This window comes from Canis aureus, chromosome 12, assembly GCF_053574225.1.
Source record: "Canis aureus isolate CA01 chromosome 12, VMU_Caureus_v.1.0, whole genome shotgun sequence".
Classification (NCBI taxonomy): Eukaryota; Metazoa; Chordata; class Mammalia; order Carnivora; family Canidae; genus Canis; species Canis aureus.
Window position 1 is genome coordinate 30,759,514 of NC_135622.1, and position 19,663 is coordinate 30,779,176.

The 19,663-nt window shown below is 42.0% G+C and overlaps 1 protein-coding gene across 1 annotated transcript in view; it reads right to left on the reverse strand.

The window, feature by feature from the left end:
* Window positions 1–19,663, reverse strand: part of MTA3 (metastasis associated 1 family member 3) — a 313,378-nt gene that overhangs the window by 292,889 nt on the left and 826 nt on the right. The window lies entirely within an intron of this gene.

Here is a 19,663-nt window from a genome sequence, read left to right on the forward strand (position 1 = left end):
AGCGGTTTAGCACCGCCTTCAGCCTGGGGTGTGATCCTGGAAACCTGGGATCAGGTCCCACATCGGGCTTCCTGTATGGAGACTGCTTCTCCCTCTGCCTGTGTCTCTGCCCCTCTCTCTGTCTCTATGAATAAATAAAAAGAGATCTGTAAAGTTAATTTTCTAAAAAATGATTTTTCATGAATAAATTTTTAAAATCTTTTAAAAAATAAATAAAAAATTTTAAATATTTTATTTATTTGAGAGAGAGAGAGAGAGCATAAGGAGGGGGAGAGACAGAGGGAAGAGAGAGAAGTAAGCTCCCTGCTGAGCAGGGAACCCATTGTGGGGCTCTATTCTAGGACCCTAGGATCATGACCTGAGCTGAAGGCAGATAACTTAACCAACTGAGCCACGAAGGCACCCCTGGTAAAGTTAATTTTAATAATATAGTTTACTAAAATATATATATATAGTTTACTAAAAAAAATAATAATAATATAGTTTACTTAACCCAAAATATACAAAATATTATCAATTTCAACATAGTCAATATAACCAATAAAAACAGAGTCGATATAAATTGTATTGGATCAAATGTAATCAATATAAAAATTATTAATAAAATGCTTTAACACTTGGGGTGCATGACTGGCTCAGTCATTAGAGCATGTGACTCTTGATTTTGAGTATATGAGTTTGAGACCCACGTTGGGCAGAGTTTACTTAAAAAAAAAAAAAAAGATACTTTACAGTCTTGTTTTTGTTCCAAGTCTTTGAAATCCAGTGTATATTTTATACTTGCAGTGCATCTCAGTTTGAGCTAGCTACATTTTAAGTGTTTAATAGTTCCATATGGCTAGTGGCTACCATATTGGACAGAGCAATGGACAGGAATTGCTGGTTATAATCTGCCTCTAGTAGTGTCATCATGAGGGTTTTGCCTCTCTGCCTAACTCTTTTGGACTGATGCATTATTTTGGATCTTTTAGATCTTCTTTACCTCCTGGTCCACATGGTCATGGTCCAGCCCCATCTCTATTCTGTGCCTAGCCTTGACAACTCTAGACATCTGAAAGGGAAGTTCAGATGTCCGAAGTTCCTCTGTTGCTTCTCAGATACATGGCTGATCCTTCACATTGGCAGTCTCACGCCCTGCTTACCCAAATGCCAAGATTTAAGATCTTGCAAAGGAAACAAAAAGTGTGGGAGGCAGAATCACCTGATGAGTGAGGTTACTCTTGATGTTAATCACTTGGGAAACTGGCAAGTTCTCAAACTGGAAATAAAAACTGGTAAGATTAGGTGCAGAAGGGCTTTCTCTCCTGGCTCTCAGTGTCTAAAAGGTATATGAGGTCGTTTTATGGCTCTTAACACTTAAGGACAGGGAAGGACCTGGAGCAGGAAGGATCAAGGCCAGGGGCTAGTGTACTTGTACCAATTCCTGGAGATAGAGCTATGATTTTCAAACAGCACTCTCTGAAACTCCCAGTTTATGGAGATCTTCTGGGGGCTGCCTGGACAAGGATGTAAGGGGAGTAAAAGGGATGCCTAGTGGATAGAACTCTATGTTCCTCAAATCCCACTCAACCTGAAAATGACTGAGATGATAAAAAAAAAACCAAGGGGATACCTGGGTGGCTCAGAGGTTTAGTTTCTGCCTTTGGCCCAGAGCATGATCCTGGAGTCCCAGGATGGAGTCCCACACCGGGCTTCCTGCATGGAGCCTGCTTCTCCCTCTGCCTGTGTCTCTGCCTCTCTCTCTGTGTCTCTCTTGAATAAATAAATAAAATATTTTTAAAAAAACAAAAACCAATGCTCAGAGAGATTAGGTGATTTTCCTAAGATCACACAGCTAGTCAGTGGTAAACCCAGGATTCAAATGACCAGATCTACCTCTGAAAGCTAAGCTTCTTTTACAAGAAAAATAGGTAATTTCTTTGGCTCACCAGAAAAATATGTACTGGGCAGCCCTGGTAGCTCAGCGGGTTTAGTGTCGCCTCCAGCCCAGGGCGTGACCCCGGAGACCCAGAATCGAGTCCCACATCAGGCTCCCTGCATGGAGCCTGCTTCTCCCTCTGCCTGTGTCTCTGCCTCTCTCTCTGTGTGTCTCTATGAATAAATAAATAAAATGTGTTTTGTTTTTTTTTAAAGAAAGATATGTGCTGCCTGGAAACTCATGAGGCCAAGGAGAGATCTCATGGAAGAATGAATCTTTAACATGAACTGATAGAATCTGGACATAATGAACTCCTGCTGAGAATGTGCCCTAACAAGCAAAGAAGAGGAAGTCTTGGGACTCTACAGAATTCTGACATTTGGGGATCCCTGGGTGGTTCAGTGGTTTAGTGCCTGCCTTTGGCCCAGGGTGTGATCTTGGAGTCTCAGGATCAGGTCCCACATGGGGCTCTCTACATGAAGTCTGCTTCTCCCTCTGCCTGTGTCTCTGCCTGTTTCTCTCTCTGTGTCTCTCATGAATAAATAAATAAAATCTAAACAAAAAAATAAAATAAAAAATAAAAAGATTTTCTCTCTCCCTTTGGCCTTCTGCCCCTTCCTCCTCAGAAAAAAAAAAAAAAAAAAAAGGAAAAATGGTTTGAAAGACTGAAGATAAGGTAAGAAGACTGAAGTTTGAGTCAACATGCCTTCTCTGGGCTCTTCAAGTTTATATTATCTTTATCTATTTGTAACACCATGGAGGTCAAGAGGACTTATGCCTGAAGCAGCTCATAGTTGCATGAGTATATTCTCAGGACCACATCCAGCTGTTCTCCTTCCAAAGTGAACGTTCAATATATTTTTTTCAGTAAAGAAGAGAAGGAAGGAAGAAAGGGAGGGAGAAAGAGAAAAAGGGAGGGAAAAAATGTTGTGACCAACAGGAGACAAAGCCACACAGGCCTCCTTAGTATTCCTCCAACACATTCAGCATGTTGCTGCCTCAGGGCCTTTGCACTCTTCTTCCTCTCTTTTCCAAAATCCTCACACCTAACTCCTTTCCTTCACTGAGGTCTCTGCTGAATGCAGAGGGTTTCCTTGACCAACCTATCTAAAAGAGCACTCCAACCCTGCTTTTTCTTCATAGCTTTCCTTAGCACCCAACATATTATATATCTACTTTTTTTTCCTTTACTTTTTAAAAAAAGTTTGTTTATTCATGGGAGAGAGCACTAGCAGGGTAGGGGTATGGTGGAGGGAGAAGCAGACCCTCTGCTGGATTCGAGCCAAAAGCAGATGCTTAGTTGAGGTGCCCCTATTATATACCTCTTTTAAAAAATTATATCATTAAGCTTTATTTCACAGTTTTGAGGAGTTTTGAGGAGTACTGTTCGGGTATAGAATGTCTATATTTACTTTTTAAATTTTTAAATTTTTTTAAGTAGGCTCCATGCTTAATGTGGGGCTTGAACTCATAACCCAGAGATGGAGTTGCATGCTGTACTGACTGAGCCAGTCAGGCCCTCCTCTATTCATTTTTTATCTATCACTTCTATTTCTCCATTAGATTGTAAGCTCCAAAGCTACAGAGACTTCGTTTTGTTCACTGCTGTAAACTCAGATAGTAGAACAATGCCTATCACATAGGAATTTCTCAATAAATGTTGAGTGGAAAAAAATAAATAAATAAATTTTGAGTGGAAAAATAAAATAAATCACAGTTCAGATAGGGAGTTCAGAAACACAGGCAATCTTCCAAGGAGCCCAGAGATGAGGGTGAATGCAGCTGCCCTCAGGGTGCCTGTCATTTGTCTGGGTTCACATGGCAAAGCACAGTGAGTGTTGGCAGGGCCAATAGAAGTTCCAAGGAATGCATTAATCATCTTGGCAGGACCCTGGAGGCCTAGGGAAGTGTGGGACACAGACAGCCATGAATATTGGCCTCACCCAAGATATATTTTTTTAAGTATGCTCCACATGGGGCTTGAACTCTCGACCCAGAGATCAAGAGTCACATACTCTACCAACTGAGCCAGCCAGGAGCCCCAGTATATTTTTTTTAATCCAGGCAATCATTTATTTAATCAAAGCAGTTTTAGCGGGCCCACAATTAGCATAACCAGGTGCCTGTTGGTTCACTTTCAACAAGAATTGTGTCTTAGGGAGTATTTGAAAAATACAAGGAGGGCAGCCCCAGTGGCACAGCGGTTTAGCACCACCTGCAGCCCGGGGTGTGATCCTCGAGACCCGGGATCGAGTCCCATGTCGGGCTTCCTGCATGGAGCCTGCTTCTCTCTCTGCCTGTGTCTCTGCTTCTCTCTCTCTCTCTGAATTTAAAAAAAAAAAAAAAAAAAAAAAAAACTTAAAAAAAAGAAAACTACAAGGAAAGGGCAAACAACCAGCTTCTGAGGCAGGCAGCCACCCCTGCACTTGCCTTTCTCTGGGACTGTGTCAGGGTGACAGAGCTCCTGGATATCAGATTGGTATTATTATTGGTTCTGGGCAATGATTTCTAGGTCTAGATGGGGTTATCTGGCTGTGGACTTCAGGTGGCACTGGAGTCCCTTAGTACTCTGGCTCCCTGGGAAAGCAGTGACATGGCAGTTCTTTCTCTCTGGCAAAAGAGAGCTTAAAATGGAAGTGTATTAGTAATAGGACTAAATGAAGCCCTAATGCATCACCTTCAAGACACCCACAGGTGCTTCAGGCTTTGGTCATTCAGTATTATGTCATACAGTATTGGTTTTCCCAAGTTGGCCTTCCTGGCCTTCCCACCTGGAAGGTGTCCTGACCATGGGTGCTTTTTTTTTTTTTTTTTTTAAATAACAATATAGCTTTTTCTCTCACTTTTACCAGTGCCTAAATACAAGTTTTTCGATTTTCTAAAAAGATTTATTTATTTATTTATTTATTTATTTGAGAGAGAGAGAGAGAGAAGGAGCAGAAGAGAGGTAGAGGGACAAGAAGACTCTGTGTTTAGCACAGAGCCTGATGTGGGTCTCAATCTCATGACTCTGAGATCATGACCTGAGCCAAAATCAAGAATCAGTGGCTTAGCTGACTGAGTCACCTAGGTGTCCCACCGATACAGGTGTTTGGGGCCTAGTGCTTCTAGATTCTGAGACAAAATAGCACCACCCAAAGATTGGAGACATCTATCTCTAGCATAAATCTGGATCAGGGTATGTGAAGACAGACACAGGGATGAAGAGGATCTTAAATTTCCCAAAACAATGGTTGCAATCATTTCAGGTGAATATACAGGTTTTTTTTACAGGAGGTCAACCAAAGGTGATTTGTAGAGAAAGAGGAATCAGACTAGAGGAATAACCTGTAAAACCCAGGAACTGTTTTGTGTCTTTGACACCTTGAAGAGCTTCCAGTCTAGAACTATGGCCACCTTTGCTAGAGTCAGCATGCCCTGACAGAAGAGATACCCTAGGATGGCCACCTCAGGCTATAACAGTGTCTCTATTTCTGAAGAGGTGATTGTATTAGTTGTGGGGAGAGGGTGTTTCTGCGTTGCTATTCTAAAGAGAATCCCAAAATTCAGTGACTTAAAGAACAAAGAAGCTGATTTCTCTTTTGCATAACATCTGAGGTAAGTGTCTAGGTCAGTAGGTAACTTTGCTTCTGTCTCTCTCTCTCTTTTTTTTTTTTTAAGATTTTAATTTATTCATGAGACACAGAGAGAAGCAGAGACATAGGAGCCCGATGTAGGACTCGATCCCAGGATCCCAGGATCCCAACCTGAGCGGAAGGCAGATGCTCAAGCACTGAGACATCCAGGTGTCCCATTAACTTTGCTTCTTGATGTTATGTAGGGGCCAGTTTCCTTCTTACGGCTCCTCCATCTCCTATGGTCTTACCTCCCTGGCTGAATCTGGGCCATCACCTTGTCCAGATTCCAGCAGTGGGGAGGTAGGAAGAGACCCTGTGTCAGCCCACATTTAGAACTTTGAGGCCAAGTTCAAGGAAAATAGATTGAACTATGAATCCTTTTAGAATAAAGACTGGTTAAAAATTCATCTTTGGGGACGCCCGGGTTGCTCAGTGGTTAAGCGTCTGCCTTTGGTTCAGGGCATGATCCAAGGGTCGCAGGATTGCGTCCCGCATCGAGCTTCCTGCATGGAGCCTGCTTCTCCCTCTGCCTGTGTCTCTGCCTCTTTCTCTGGGTCTCTCATGAATAAATAAATAAAATCTTTAAATAAATAAAAATTCATCTTTGCTGGGCGCCTGGCTGGCTCAGTTGGTACAGCATGTGACTCTTGATCTTGGGGTTGTGAGTTCAAGCCTCACATTGGGTGTAGGGATTACGTAAAAATAAAACCTTAAAAAAATTCACCTTTGCATCTTAAATCCCCAGAACCTAGCACAGTAACTACACATAAATATTGCCAATAAATACTTGTTGGAGTTTGTATTGATAAATTTCTTTTAGTTACGAGAAAATATTATTGAGAGGTTAGTGGACAGCTACTCTGGATGACTACTAGAATTTATAAAAAGGACCGGAAGTACGAAGTCTCGGAAAACAGGAACCATCACAGCTACAGGGAACCCAGCAGCTAGTTCATGGACATTTTCTGTAGGGCAATACTCTGGATTCTGCTCCTCAAACCCTCAGGCTTGGTTATTATTGATTCATTGAACGCTCCAGATGGACAGGCAAGAGAATGTGGTTGTCCCAGGCTGGGCCAGCTGTCATCTCCTGTCAGCCACAGCCAGGAACAGGGAAGAAAAACACAGAGAAGACCCCTGGTTGTCAGCCCAATGTTTTGAACATTTCTAGAGAAGAGAAAATCGTCCCATAAATTAGCATCCAAATGCATGAGCACACTCTAGTTCAGGAAGTCTTACAAGTTTTGGGTTGTTAGGTGCTGGAGCAGAGCAGGGCAGATACAGCAGCTGAGATTAGGACCGGCTATTCAAAGCAGCTGAGCCTTGGAGGTGGTTTTGAAAATGTGCATAGCTTGGAACACACATTAGGTGGTGCTGATCTTAGCAGGGTCCCAGCTTGTTACTTTCATGCTTTACCAGTTTCCCAGGAGACTCTGGCAGGTAACTTGAGCATCTGATGAACCCCCAACATAAGTGTGTGTCTATGTGCTTCTTCTGGAGGACCTGGATTTTCTGCCTTTCCCCGCCTGTGCTTGGACTGAGTCCAGTCTTTATTCTACCAGTAAGACCATACCTTGGCTTCTTGCCCTTCCCTGAGTCAGAAGCATGGGACCTCCAGTTTTGCTCAGCAGTTTGCCTAGATGACTTATTCCAGAGAGGCTGAGCACTCCTCCTGAAAGTGGGTAGAAAGAACAATACTATTCCAGAGCAAGCCCCACACCAAGGGCCGTAGCTCACTGCTCCCAACTTTCCTGGAGATGCCACTGTGCTCTGACTATATTGACACAAACTGGAGACACAGATATCTTACATTCTGCAGTGAGTAATCCCTCATGATCCTATCGCATGTTGAAGTGAGGAAGAGAGGATGGTTGTTAACTGTCTCTCTGTCTCCCTAGTTGGGTTTATTTATTTATTTTTAAGATTTTATTTATTTATTCATGAGCGACACAGAGAGGCAGAGAGAGAGGCAGAGACCCGAGAAGCAGGCTGCATGCAAGGAGCCTGATATGGGATTTGATCCCGGGTCTCCAGGATCACACCCTGGGTCAAAGGCAGATGCTCGACCACTAAGCCACACAGGTGTCCCCACAGTTGGGTTGAAAATTAGGAAGACTCCTTAGTCAGCCTCTATCACACAGCTGGAAAGATTAGGAAAATATCCGTTTGCATGAGAACTTGGGACAGCTTGACTCAGCTGCCTTAGAAGGAATCAGATACAATACTCTGGCAACCAGCCAGCCTAGATTAGCCAGTTTGACAAAGGGACTCCCAAACTGGCTTGAATTAATGAAGAGGAAGCGGTTCTGCCTCTTCTTTAGTGCTATTCATTCCTTTTGAACTCTCATTCATGGCGCTGCATGATGATACCTGTTTCCGAGTGTGATGCTGGGCTCACCCAGTTTGAGTTACCCACGGAGGTAGTACAGGAGTTTGGGAGGTTTATTGGTTCTCAATTGCTGTGTAACAAATGGCCGTAAAACCTAGCAAGATAAAACAGCATTTATTATTTCAGTTTCTGTCATCAGGAATCTGGGCACAGCTTAGCTGGGTATCTCTGGTTCAAGACCTCTCCCAAGGCTATCGTCACTTTGTGGGCTGGGGCGGTAGTCATCCCAAGGCTCAGGGGTAGGATCTGCCTCCAGGTTCACTCATGTGGCTATAGACAGGCCTTGGGTCCTCTCTGACTATTCGCTAACCAGAGACCTCATCTCCTTGCCCTGTGGGCCTCTCTGTAGAGCAGCTCACAACATGGCAGCTGGCTTCCCTCAGAGTGAGCAAATGAGAGAGCAAGAGAGAAAGCCCAAGATGGAAGCTGTAGTCTTTATGTAACCTGATCTTGGAAATGGCATTGTATCACCTTTGCTGTGTTTTATTGGTTAGAAGTGAGTTACTAGGTCCAGTCCACACTCAAGGGGAGGTAATTACCCAAAAAACCACTGAGGATCATCTTATAGGCTGCCTGCTATAGGAAGTCTCAGAGATAGGATGCCAACAGGGGGAAAAAAAAAAAAAAGGATGCCAACAGGGATTTTCAGTTCTAGGAGATGCCAGGACAGAGGAGTAAGGTGTTTATCAAAGTCAAGACCTTGAGGCCAGAGCTAGGAAGCTGGGATATTCAGGTAGAAAGGCCAGGCAGAAGAAGAGCCAGGTTGGGGAAGATTTTGGGGAAAAAGACCAGAGTACCATTCTCATCACCTCATATCAAAAGTTACTATTAACATGGTATTGTTGGTGATATTAACCATTTTGTTCAAATTATTTCAGTTTTCATCATTGGGAGCCCTTTTAGTTGGCTTTTCTGTTGCTTTGATATACTGCCATCATGGCAATGGTTTTGTTTTGTTAGCACTTCCTAATTTTCTGACACTATAAGATACTCTAGGTTCATTGTAAATATTTCTTGCCTGGTCCTAGATTCAGCCATTCCTCCAAGGAACCTTGGTTCCTCTTACCAGAGAATGATATTAGAAAACAAGATCTGGGCACTGGGTGTGCTTAACTCAACAGTATTTTCAACCTTTATTATTTCCTTACCTAAGGTAAAGTGTGCTATACTTTTGCAAAGGCCTACTTTAATTTCCATTATGGCTTCCTAATTTCTTCATATACCTTGATACGCATGCTCTCTTCTCCTTTCTCTCTACATTTAAAGGTGCTTAAATGGTTTTTGGCTAGACTGATGTCCATGGGCTGTCACCACTAGATTTCTTCAGTCACATTTACTGTTTTAAGTCTAGACTTAAGCTCCTGTAGCCATTTTCTTCCTTCCTAATGCAAGGGTATTGATTGCCATTTTGCAAAATAAAACTATAAAATAAAACTTGAGTTTGTAAACCTGTAAAACTAAAATTCTGTAAAATCATTGTTGAGGAAGAGAGGGAGTCAGCTGGACATACCCAGGAAGCAGGGTTGAGTTGGGACCCTAAACTATAAAAGGCTTGAGCTTCAAGAAGATGTGTCTATTTTTTGTGCTTAATAAAAATCCTAGATCAAAGGAAGAGGGAGCAGTATTTATGGTGTTGGTGCTTTTTTTTTTTTTTTTTTAATAATTTATCTCTGTGGCTACTACCATGAAATCCAAATATGGCCAAAAATCCCTTTCTCTTTAGTTTAACAAACACAAACTGAGCTTTTACAGACAGAGCTTTTTTTTTTTTTTTTTTTCATGAGAGACACAGAGAGAGAGGCAGAGGCATGGGCAGAGGGAGAAGTAGGTTCCCTGTGGGGAGCCTAATGTGTGATTCAATCCCAGGACCCGGGGCATCCTAAGGTTCAACCACTGAGCCACCCAGGTGCCCCTCCTCCCACCCCGGAAGTTCTATTCTTTTCTCTGTCCTATGTGGCTATCCAAAGAATATTCTTGAAGGTCCTGGTAAGTCTGGTTATATCCTTTCATGGATCTAGGTCTCTTGATAGGTTTAGGTGTGGTCTTACCATTGACTAAGTGGTCTCTGGAGGCCACTGCTTTCTTAACTTAAAGCCCATCCCTTTTCCTGGGTGTCGTCACAGTTATTTCCTTTCTAGGCCTCCTAGTGGCCTTCAGGAAGGTTCTTTTTCTGGCCTCTGAAATGTTCAGTTCTTTTTTTTTTTTTTTTTTAAGATTTTATTTGTTTATTTATTTATTTATTTTTAAATTTTTATTTATTTGTGATAGTCACAGAGAGAGAGAGAGAATGAGGCAGAGACACAGGCAGAGCGAGAAGCAGACTCCATGCACCGGGAGCCCGACGTGGGATTCGATCCCGGGTCTCCAGGATCGCACCCTGGGCCAAAGGCAGGCGCCAAACCACTGCGCCACCCAGGGATCCCTATTTGTTTATTTGAGAGAGACAGAGACCACAAGCAGGGGTGTAGCAGAGGGAGAAGGAAAGGCATGCTCCCTGCTGAGCAGGGAGCCCAACATGGGGCTCAATCCCAGGACCTCAGGATCATGACCTGAGCCAAAGGCAGCCACTTAACCAACTGAGCCACCAGACACCCCTAAAATATTTGGTTCTAAGGATGCTTGTTAGACCAAGAAGGTTGACCCACAGAAGCTCAATGATTGCAAAATCCTTTCTCAAATACCTGTACAGGGACCATATATTCCAAGTAGTTCTCATTTTGTCCCTTAAAATCTTCTGACCTGAATTGGTTTTTGCAATATAAATCACTACCATTTAACATCTAAAAACAAAAACAAGGGATCCCTGGGTGGCGCAGCGGTTTGGCGCCTGCCTTTGGCCCAGGGCGTGATCCTGGAGACCCGGGATCGAATCCCACGTCAGGCTCCCGGTGCATGGAGCGTGCTTCTCCCTCTGCCTATGTCTCTGCCTCTCTCTCTCTCTCTATGTGACTATCATAAATAAATAAAATTAAAAATAAATAAATAAATAAAAATAAAAACAAAAACAAACCTTAAATATCTAACAAGGTACTTGCTAAGGCAGAGATAAAATGAGGTGTCCCCGAGGGGGTAACTGGAAGCACCAGCCTCTCCTATGTGCCTAGTTGATTATTTAGCAGATTAGAAGTGAGGGCAAAAAAAAAAAAAAAAAAAAAAAAAGAAGTGAGGGCAGAGTGAACATTCCTCTAGAGGATCCCACAGTGACTAAATCAAATGACGTGGCAATGTTACTTGTATACTTTGCATTTTCACAGTTTGGGAGAATTGATTGAGTGGCACCATTCAAACTGGTTTCTTTGAGGGTCCTAGAAGTAAAGGGGATGTCTCTGCAATATTTAATCTATACAGTATATAAATATCACTCTTTACTTGGTTGTTTGTCTTGACTTGGGAGAAATCACAGTGAACTATAAATTGAAAGTCCTGACTAATGCTGATTCAATGGAAGTTATATTCACAATTTCTCCCTTTCTGTAAGTATCTGTCACTATTGAGATAGACCGCTGGTACAGTCATTGAGCGTTTGCTAATCCCCTGACACCGGCTAAGTTAAATACACACCACATCTAGAGAAGAGAATGCCTTGGCATCGTCAAAGGAAACTTGGTAAGCCTATTTTCTTCTTTCTTTGGAGATTTATACTGACATTCAGTCTAATTGCTCCTGCAGTTTCATCCATCACAATAGAAGCTAGTGAAAGGGTATAAAAAAGCTTCTCAGTGTTCCTTTGCTACAAAGATTTTTATTTGTGATTACTTTCCTGTGGAAAAGAAAAATCCTACTTGGAAGACCGAAAGTACTAGCAAATGTTAAGCAGAAGGCAAGGTCCGTTGCAGGCAGAGGAAGGTTCTATTTGAAGATAGGATCTGATGTCACTTGGCCACGTGGTGATACCGCCCAGCACTCATTTTAGCATTTTTTGCTGAGCCATAGCCTCTGTTCTCTGACCTAGGCCTTGGACAGGCTTATACCAACCTAATTGTATTTGCTCCAAACCGTCTTTAAAAACTGTAAATCTTCCATATTTTGCTGTATTTTGCAGCTTTACTTTAAAAGCATACTTTTTTGCTAACCTGTGAGCACATGTGTTTTAGGGAAAACCGAGGCTGGGGTTTTGCTATGGAAGAGTATGGGATCACACAAACTAGAACTGAATGATTTTATCTCCATATAAGAACTGGAGAAAAGTAGTCCACATTTTAAATCCTGTACCTACAGAGAAAAATGCAATTGCTGTTGAACGGTGTATCAATTATTAAGTGTGGAGCCAATGCTATTTTGGTTGCATCTACAATGAGAAGATCATTTCCAGGAATACCATATGCTTTGTTTCAATAAACCCCGGCCCCAATCTTTCCTCTAAGGCAGAAATAATAGCACTGGGCATAAGGAGGAGGAGGGCTGGGATTGTGGGGCAAGGAAATAAGATTGTTACAGGGACAGAAGGGTAAGAACAGCAGGTGTTTTTCAAAGCAGACTCCTAAACTAGCTAATTTTGGTTCATTAATGTTGATAAAGGCAGCTCTCTTTTCAGAATGGATAGAACACAGCAGGGAACTTTTCATTCATTTTGAAAATGTCTTTGATTTTTCTTGTGTGTAGAGTCCTTTCTGGGGCTGTTTGAATATGCCCTGTGATGTGATAAGGGGGCAAAGTGGGGGAATCCCTCTCTCTCTGCTTGGCTTTCCCATTTCCTTCCTGTCTGGGCTCAAAGCCTGCTTTGCTGGAAAGCTTCTCCTGCTGATCTGGAACACCCAATCAGGCAATAGGGTCTCTGAGATGTCATCTACCATCAGGGCAACAGCCTTTTACATTTCTTCCCATATTTTCTATAGTTCCCTGAGCCAAGACCCACAGAACCTCCTGGTTCTACATCCAATCCTTTCTCGACAGTTTTATTTATTTTTTGGTAACAATTTTGAAGTGTTTAATTCATTCGTTGCCAGTTTTTTTCCTTGAAGACTCTGGTCTGCTTCCATAATATCTCCTTCCTCCAGGGACAGGTATGGGTGGATGATGGGACCCAGACACAAGAAGAGCTGATTCCAAGAATTTTTCTAACTAAAACATCTGCTAGGTAAGGACTCCAGGTTTGGGGCTTGACCCAGGGTTGGGGCCTGCTAAATGAGGAGGGTTTCTGCAGTGCTTTTAAATGCTAGGAAGCTGGCATATACTGTAGGTCCAGGAAAAATGGTGCCAAGATCTCTGCCAGTATGCCATTTAACAAAATTGAAGTGGTTTTTCAGAAAAAGCCTGGATTTTTCGAGTGGGTCATTTTTTTTTTTTTTTGAGATTTTATTTATTTGAAAGAGAGAGAGAGTATACAAGTCGGGGGGGACGGGCAGAGGGAGAGGGCAGACACCTAGCCAAGCAGGGAGCCCGATGCAGAGCTGGATCCCAAGACCCTGAGATCTGAGCCGAAGGCAGACGTTCAACTGACTCAGCCACCCACATGCCCCCAAGTTGGTCATTTCTAACTTCACTGTAACGTATACACTGATACTGCCAGTTTAGTACCCTATTTAGAACACTATTTTAATCAATAGTAACAGTCATTAATTCCCTCATTCAACAAATAGTTATTGAGTTTGGTACTATTCTAGGAGCTGGGGACATTGCTGTGAACCAGTCAGTCTCAGGGTCCCCATTCTCAGAGAGAGCGAGCAGAGTCTGTTGGGGAGACATCATAAACAAGTAACAGGTCGATGAACAAGATGATTTTTTTTTTTTTTTTAGAGTGATAAGGAAATAAAAAAATAGGTTGATATACAAGCATGGGTGGTCAGGGAAAGTCTCTCCAAGGAAGTGAACTTTGAACTGAGACTTGAGAAACAACGAGTCAGCCACATAATGCTCTGGGTCAGAGTGTTCCAGGCAGAGGGAACAGAAGGTGCATGGCTCCAGATGTAACTGAGCAGAGGAGGCAGGACACAGCAAGAATTGGCCTCAGGAAAAAGAGAATTTGGTAGGAGGATATGTGCTGAGATTTTTTTCTTTTTTTAACTGCAAACATAGTTCTTGAACTCAGTTAAAAAAAAAAAAGTCTTACAACCAATAACAAGTAGATTTCATATTAACTCTAACCTTCCCAATTCCTTGAGAAGGAAACAATCACCGAACTGTATCTTATGTATCTTTTCTGAAGCCTTATCATATATCTATATCTATATTCATATATCTTAAGTTATAAAGAAGGAATAATTTAACTCATAGTACAGGATCTAGAATTTGTTTAGCAATTTGACTTATTAACTTTTTTTTTTTAAGATTTTATTTATTTATTCATGAGAGACAGAGGGGTAGAGACATAGGCAGAGGGAGAAGAGGCTCCTCACAGGCAGCCCAATGCAGGACTTGATCCCAGAACCCTAGGATCATGCCCTGAGCCAAAGACAGATCCTCAACCACTTAGCCACCCAAGTGTCCCTACTGATTTCTTTTTAAAGATTTTTAAGTAATCTCTACACCCAGCGTGGGGCTTGAACTCACAACTCTGAGACCTAACCGAGACCTTCGTTAGGACCAAGGCACCCTAACTTAGAAATGTTTCTGTAGGAATCTATATGAACAACAGTTCATGATTATGCTATTACTTCAATAACCAGTTCCCTAATTACAGACAGGTAATTTCTAGAGTTTTGCTATTGAAAACAATGCAATGATCTTAGAAGTATGTCTTTTTTTTTTTAAGATTTTATTTATTTATTCATGACAGAGAGAGAAAGAAAGAGAGAGAGAGGCAGAGACACAAGCAGAGGGAGAAGCAGGCTTCATGCAGGGAGTCTGATGTGGGACTCGATCCTGGGTCTGCAGGATCACGCCCTGGACTGAAGGCAGCGCTAAACCGCTGAGCTACCAGGGCTGCCCTTAGAGGTACGTCTTTATGAAATACGTGAATTGGGCACGTTGGGTGGCTCAGTGGTTGGGCATCTGCCTTCAGCTCAGGTCGTGATCCTGGGGTCCTGGGATCAAGTCCCACATCAGGCTCCCTGCATGGAGCCTGCTTCTCCCTCTGCTTCTGTCCTTGCCTCTCCCTCTCTCTCTCATGAATGAATAAATAAAATCTTAAAAAGAAAAATGAAATACGTGAATTTATTTGTAGGATAATTTCCTAATGTTAACATTGCAGGACCACTAGATGTGTGCATCTAAAATTTTTAGTAGACACAGTCAAATGTATGCTGAGCTTTTGAATACTCTGGAGAAATGAGAGGGCCTCTTTATGACAGACATTGTGAAAAAGTGCATTCTGGTTCAGTCTGATGGAATGATTGTTAACATTCAAAACTAAGCTTAAAGGAAGCTCAAGATTTAAAATTTTTATTTTTGTATTATGGACAATATCAAATAAATAAATACAAAGAGGTAGAGATTAATATCAGGAACTCCCATCACTCAGCTTCAACAATTATCATACTCATGGCCTAATCTTGCTTCATCTGTATCCTCAATCCACTTGCCCCTGCCCTTGATGGTCTTGAAGCAAATATCAGACATTATATCATCTCCTGCTTAAATATTTCAGGATATGAAAGCAACTTTTTGAAGATTAGTTATTTTGTAGAATTACCCCCATTCAAGATGTCAGATGGTTGTCTCTGGATTAAACTCACTTGGTTCCTCCCTCCCCAGGGGTGGGAGGATGCTTGGTAGAGAGGGGAATCAGTGGTGAGACAGCATGGTAGGCAAGAGAGCTTGCATGCTTTGGGTCTTGGTACTGGGTCTAGTGTTTCTTAGCAGCTGTGGATTCTTGAGCAAGTCCAGCCTCTTGAAGCCTCAGTTCCTTATCTGGAAAATGAGGGTTATAGTAAGATGTTTTTTTGTGAAGAGCTGAGCTTGTGGTGCCACACAGAAAGGGCTTCTACAGTGACTACTGTAAGGAGCAAGGGACAAGGGAATGGTGGTAGGGAGAAGGGGCTATTACGTCACCATCCAACATAGCAGCACAGGAGTGAGTGGTGTGGAGATAAAGGGAAGAGCCATTCTGTAAGTGGCACCAAAAAAAAATTTTTTTTAAAGAGTTTATTTATTCATGAGACACACACACACACACACACAGAGAGAGAGAGAGAGAGAGAGAGAGAGAGGGGCAGAGACACAGGAAGAGGGAGAAGCAGGCTCCCTGCAGGGAGCCTGATGTGGGACTCTATCCCAGGTCTCCAGGATCACGCCCTGGGCTGAAGGCGGTGCTAAACCCCTCAGCCACCTGGGCTGCCCCAAAAAATGTTTTGTGGTTAATGATGAAGGGTAGCAGAATATGGCACTCCAAAACATGCCACTTTGGCATAAGGATTATTTTGAGCTAAAAGCAACTTACAAAAACATCAGGTGCGCACGAAGGGTGTTCTGACCCCCACCCCAGTCCCTGCCTTTTCTTCCTAAAAGCAGATGATGAAACCCCCACATGGAGATGTCCTCCCATACCAGGAGGTAAGTACCATTTTTATCATCAAGGAGGAGAGAACTTGAGGCTGAGAGAATTCTGTATAAGCAGACTTTGTTGAAATAATTCCTAGCTTCCTTTAGCCTCCCCATGTATTTCCATTACTTTTCTCCAACTGCCTTTCTTTGTTCAATCTAGTAGGAGAGCATTTAGGTTCTGTCATTTTCTTTTGCTCTTCATTTCCTCAGGAGGGCTCTTGGGTCACATAAAACTCAAATTAAATAAATTTGTATGCCTTTCTCTGTTAATCTGTCATATCAACCTGATTCTCAGGCCCAGTCAAAAACCCCGAGAGGTTAGAGGTAGAATTCTGGCTCCCCTGTAATGATTACACAGTGACCTTCTCAAAGCTGGAAATTTAAGGAAGATGGTGTTCCTTTTGCTCGTGTAAGAGCAATAGTGTCCTGGAGCAGAGAATAAGGCAAGGACATTGGTCTAGGATAGGGGTGAATGTCCCTCTGATGGCTTTTCACCTTTAAGAATGGGGTCTGTTTGGTGGGATGGTCCTCAGGGCAGCTTATTAAAAGTTGCAGCTTTGCATTCTACTTGGGTAATTGTGCATAGTAGGTGAAGTCATTCAAATCTTTCATTTATATAAAATCAGAGACATTGGAAGGCTGACTTTCAAAAAAAGTTGACATTTTAAAGCATCTATGGATTCTGCAGATGCTGAGAAATAAGCTGGTGTAACTATAAACGCTTGGAAATACGAACTAACAGCAGAGTGAGAGTTTTTTATTTTTGTTAATATTTATTTATTTATTTTAAAAAGATTTTATTTATTTATTCATGAGAGACAGAGAGAGAGAGAGAGAGAGAGAGAGGGAGGCAGAGATACAGGCAGAGGGAGAAGCAGGCTCCATGCAGGGAGCCAAACGGGGGTGGGGGGTGGGGGGGCACTCAATCCTAGGTCTCCAGGATCATGCTCCAGGCCGAAGGCGATGCTAAACTACTGAGCCACCCGGGCTGCCCTATTTATTTATTTTATTTTATTTATTTTTTTAAAATTTATTTTTAATTTATTTATTTTTAAGTAGGTTCCACACCCAAGGTGGAAGCCAATGTGGGGTTTGAACTCATGATTCTGAGATCAAGACCTGAGCTGAAATTGTTAGTCGTCTGACTGAGCCATCCAGGTGCCCCAAGAGGCTATATATATATATATATATATATATATATATATATATATATAATTTATTTATTTCAGACAGAGAGAGCAAGAGAGAACACGAGTTGGCAGAGGGCAGAGGGAGAAGCAGACTCCCCATTGAGCAGGTAGCCTGATGTGGGGCTCTATCCCAGGACCCCGGGATCATGACCTGAGCTGAACATAGACGCTTAACCGACTGAGTCACCCAGGTGCCCCGAGTGAAGACTTTTTAAAGCAGAGTGGATAAATAAGCAGCAAAGACTGATAGTGCCCACTAAGTATTTCAATTTATAAAGTGTTGGGGCAGGGTGTTCAGAGTCCCTGAGCTCAACCAGTTGTACAACGCAAAGTGATAGAGGAATGTGCTTTCCACCCAGAGTCAGCAGTACGAGGGTCATGACTTTTCACTGAGTCTTTGATGTTTTAGGTTACTATTTGTGATCAGTCACATTTTTAGATGAATCGATTTATATTTATTTAGAACCCAGGAATGAGAAGGAGCATGGCTTGACTGGGCTAGGGGAACCGTACATGGACATGTGATTTTGCCAGTATCATGCACTGGGCTGTATGTCATCCTCACATCACCTCATTCAACCCTCTTATCACCTTGTGACATAGCTAGCATTACCTCCACTCTATGGAGGAGAAAACTGAGGCTAAAAGAATCTGTTGCAGGTCACTTAGCGAATAAATTATGCGGCCAAAATTTGAATCTAATGAGGGCCCTAATAACTAGGTTGGACTTCATTATGCAGACAGTTTGTAATTCTACAGATCTACAGGCCTTTTAGGATCTGATCTGGGGAATCACTTAATAAAAATGAACAAAAGGAAGAGCTGCCTGGTGGCATAATACAGGATTCACAGAAGGAGGAAAGAACTGGGTTGTGGAGAGGTCAGATGAAGGTTGTGGCAGCAAGGCAGGCCCTGGAAATGGAGGAACCAGAATCTGGAATTAGAACACTTGGTTCCAGCCTGGTCTCTGCCATGATGCTGCTAAGGGGAACCGAACCACATGGGTCAAGTCACAGCCACATCTCTAAAACCTTGTTGTTCCTCCCTAAATAATGGGTTGATAAATTGAGACTAGAAAATCTCTTTGGTTCTTTCAAACTCTAAAATTCTGCCTGGTGCCTTTAAATTTTAATGCATTCTAAAGATTTATATATGAAGGCCCTAAATGTCATCCAGAACCCAGAAAAGAATTTAGCTGAAATGATTCTCAACATAACCTTCTCAGAGTACAAAGGAATAGAATTTTAATAATTCTAAGAACACAGTTTTTAAGAAGACTTTCTAAACCGGATTATATTGAGAGAAGCCAATCACTTGTGCACCTTACTGTTTTGTGTAAGAACATGTTTTGGGGGGAGAAAAAGAAGACGATTTGGGTGTTGCTTCTGCAGTTGTGGCTGATGATATCAAAATCAAATAAACACATTACGTTTAAAACAAATGAAATTATTTAAACCTATTTCTCTAAGAAATTTTATGAAAATATACCTAGGAGGCACAAATTGTATTATCATCAAATTAATTTGTTTTCTAAGCTCAAATTTAATTTAAAATGTGATATTTCTTCAACTGGTTCAATCAACAGACTTTAAAAGGATTTTAGAGAACACAGGAAATATAAATACAATAACATTGGAACAAATAATCAACGAAATAGTTGTTCTGTGTTCAGTTGCTGTGATGCTTCTAGAAAGTATTTTTAACAATTCCCTGAGGAACTTGCTCTTGCTGGTGTGAAGCCAGGCTCTTCTCTCCACTCACATCTGCAAACTTTTCTTCATCTTCATATCCTCCAAGAAATCCATTTCCAAGCCTTGCTGAGTCTTGCTCAGCATTTCTCAGAACTGACCCTTCCTCAAGAAAGAAAGAAAGAAAGAAAGAAAGAAAGAAAGAAAGAAAGAAAGAAAGAAAGAAAGAAAGAAAAGAAAAGAAAGAAAAAGAGAAGAAAAAAAAGAACTGACCCTCATGTACAAAGATTTGGGGGGTGGGGCTCCCATTCTTGGGTTGCAAAAATTGCCTTCTCCTTAGATTAAACTAAAGGGCAAAAGAATCGTTCTGAATAAAGCTTTCATCAAGCCATTTCTACTATTAAAAACATCAAGCATCCCATTACTTATACTTTGAAATC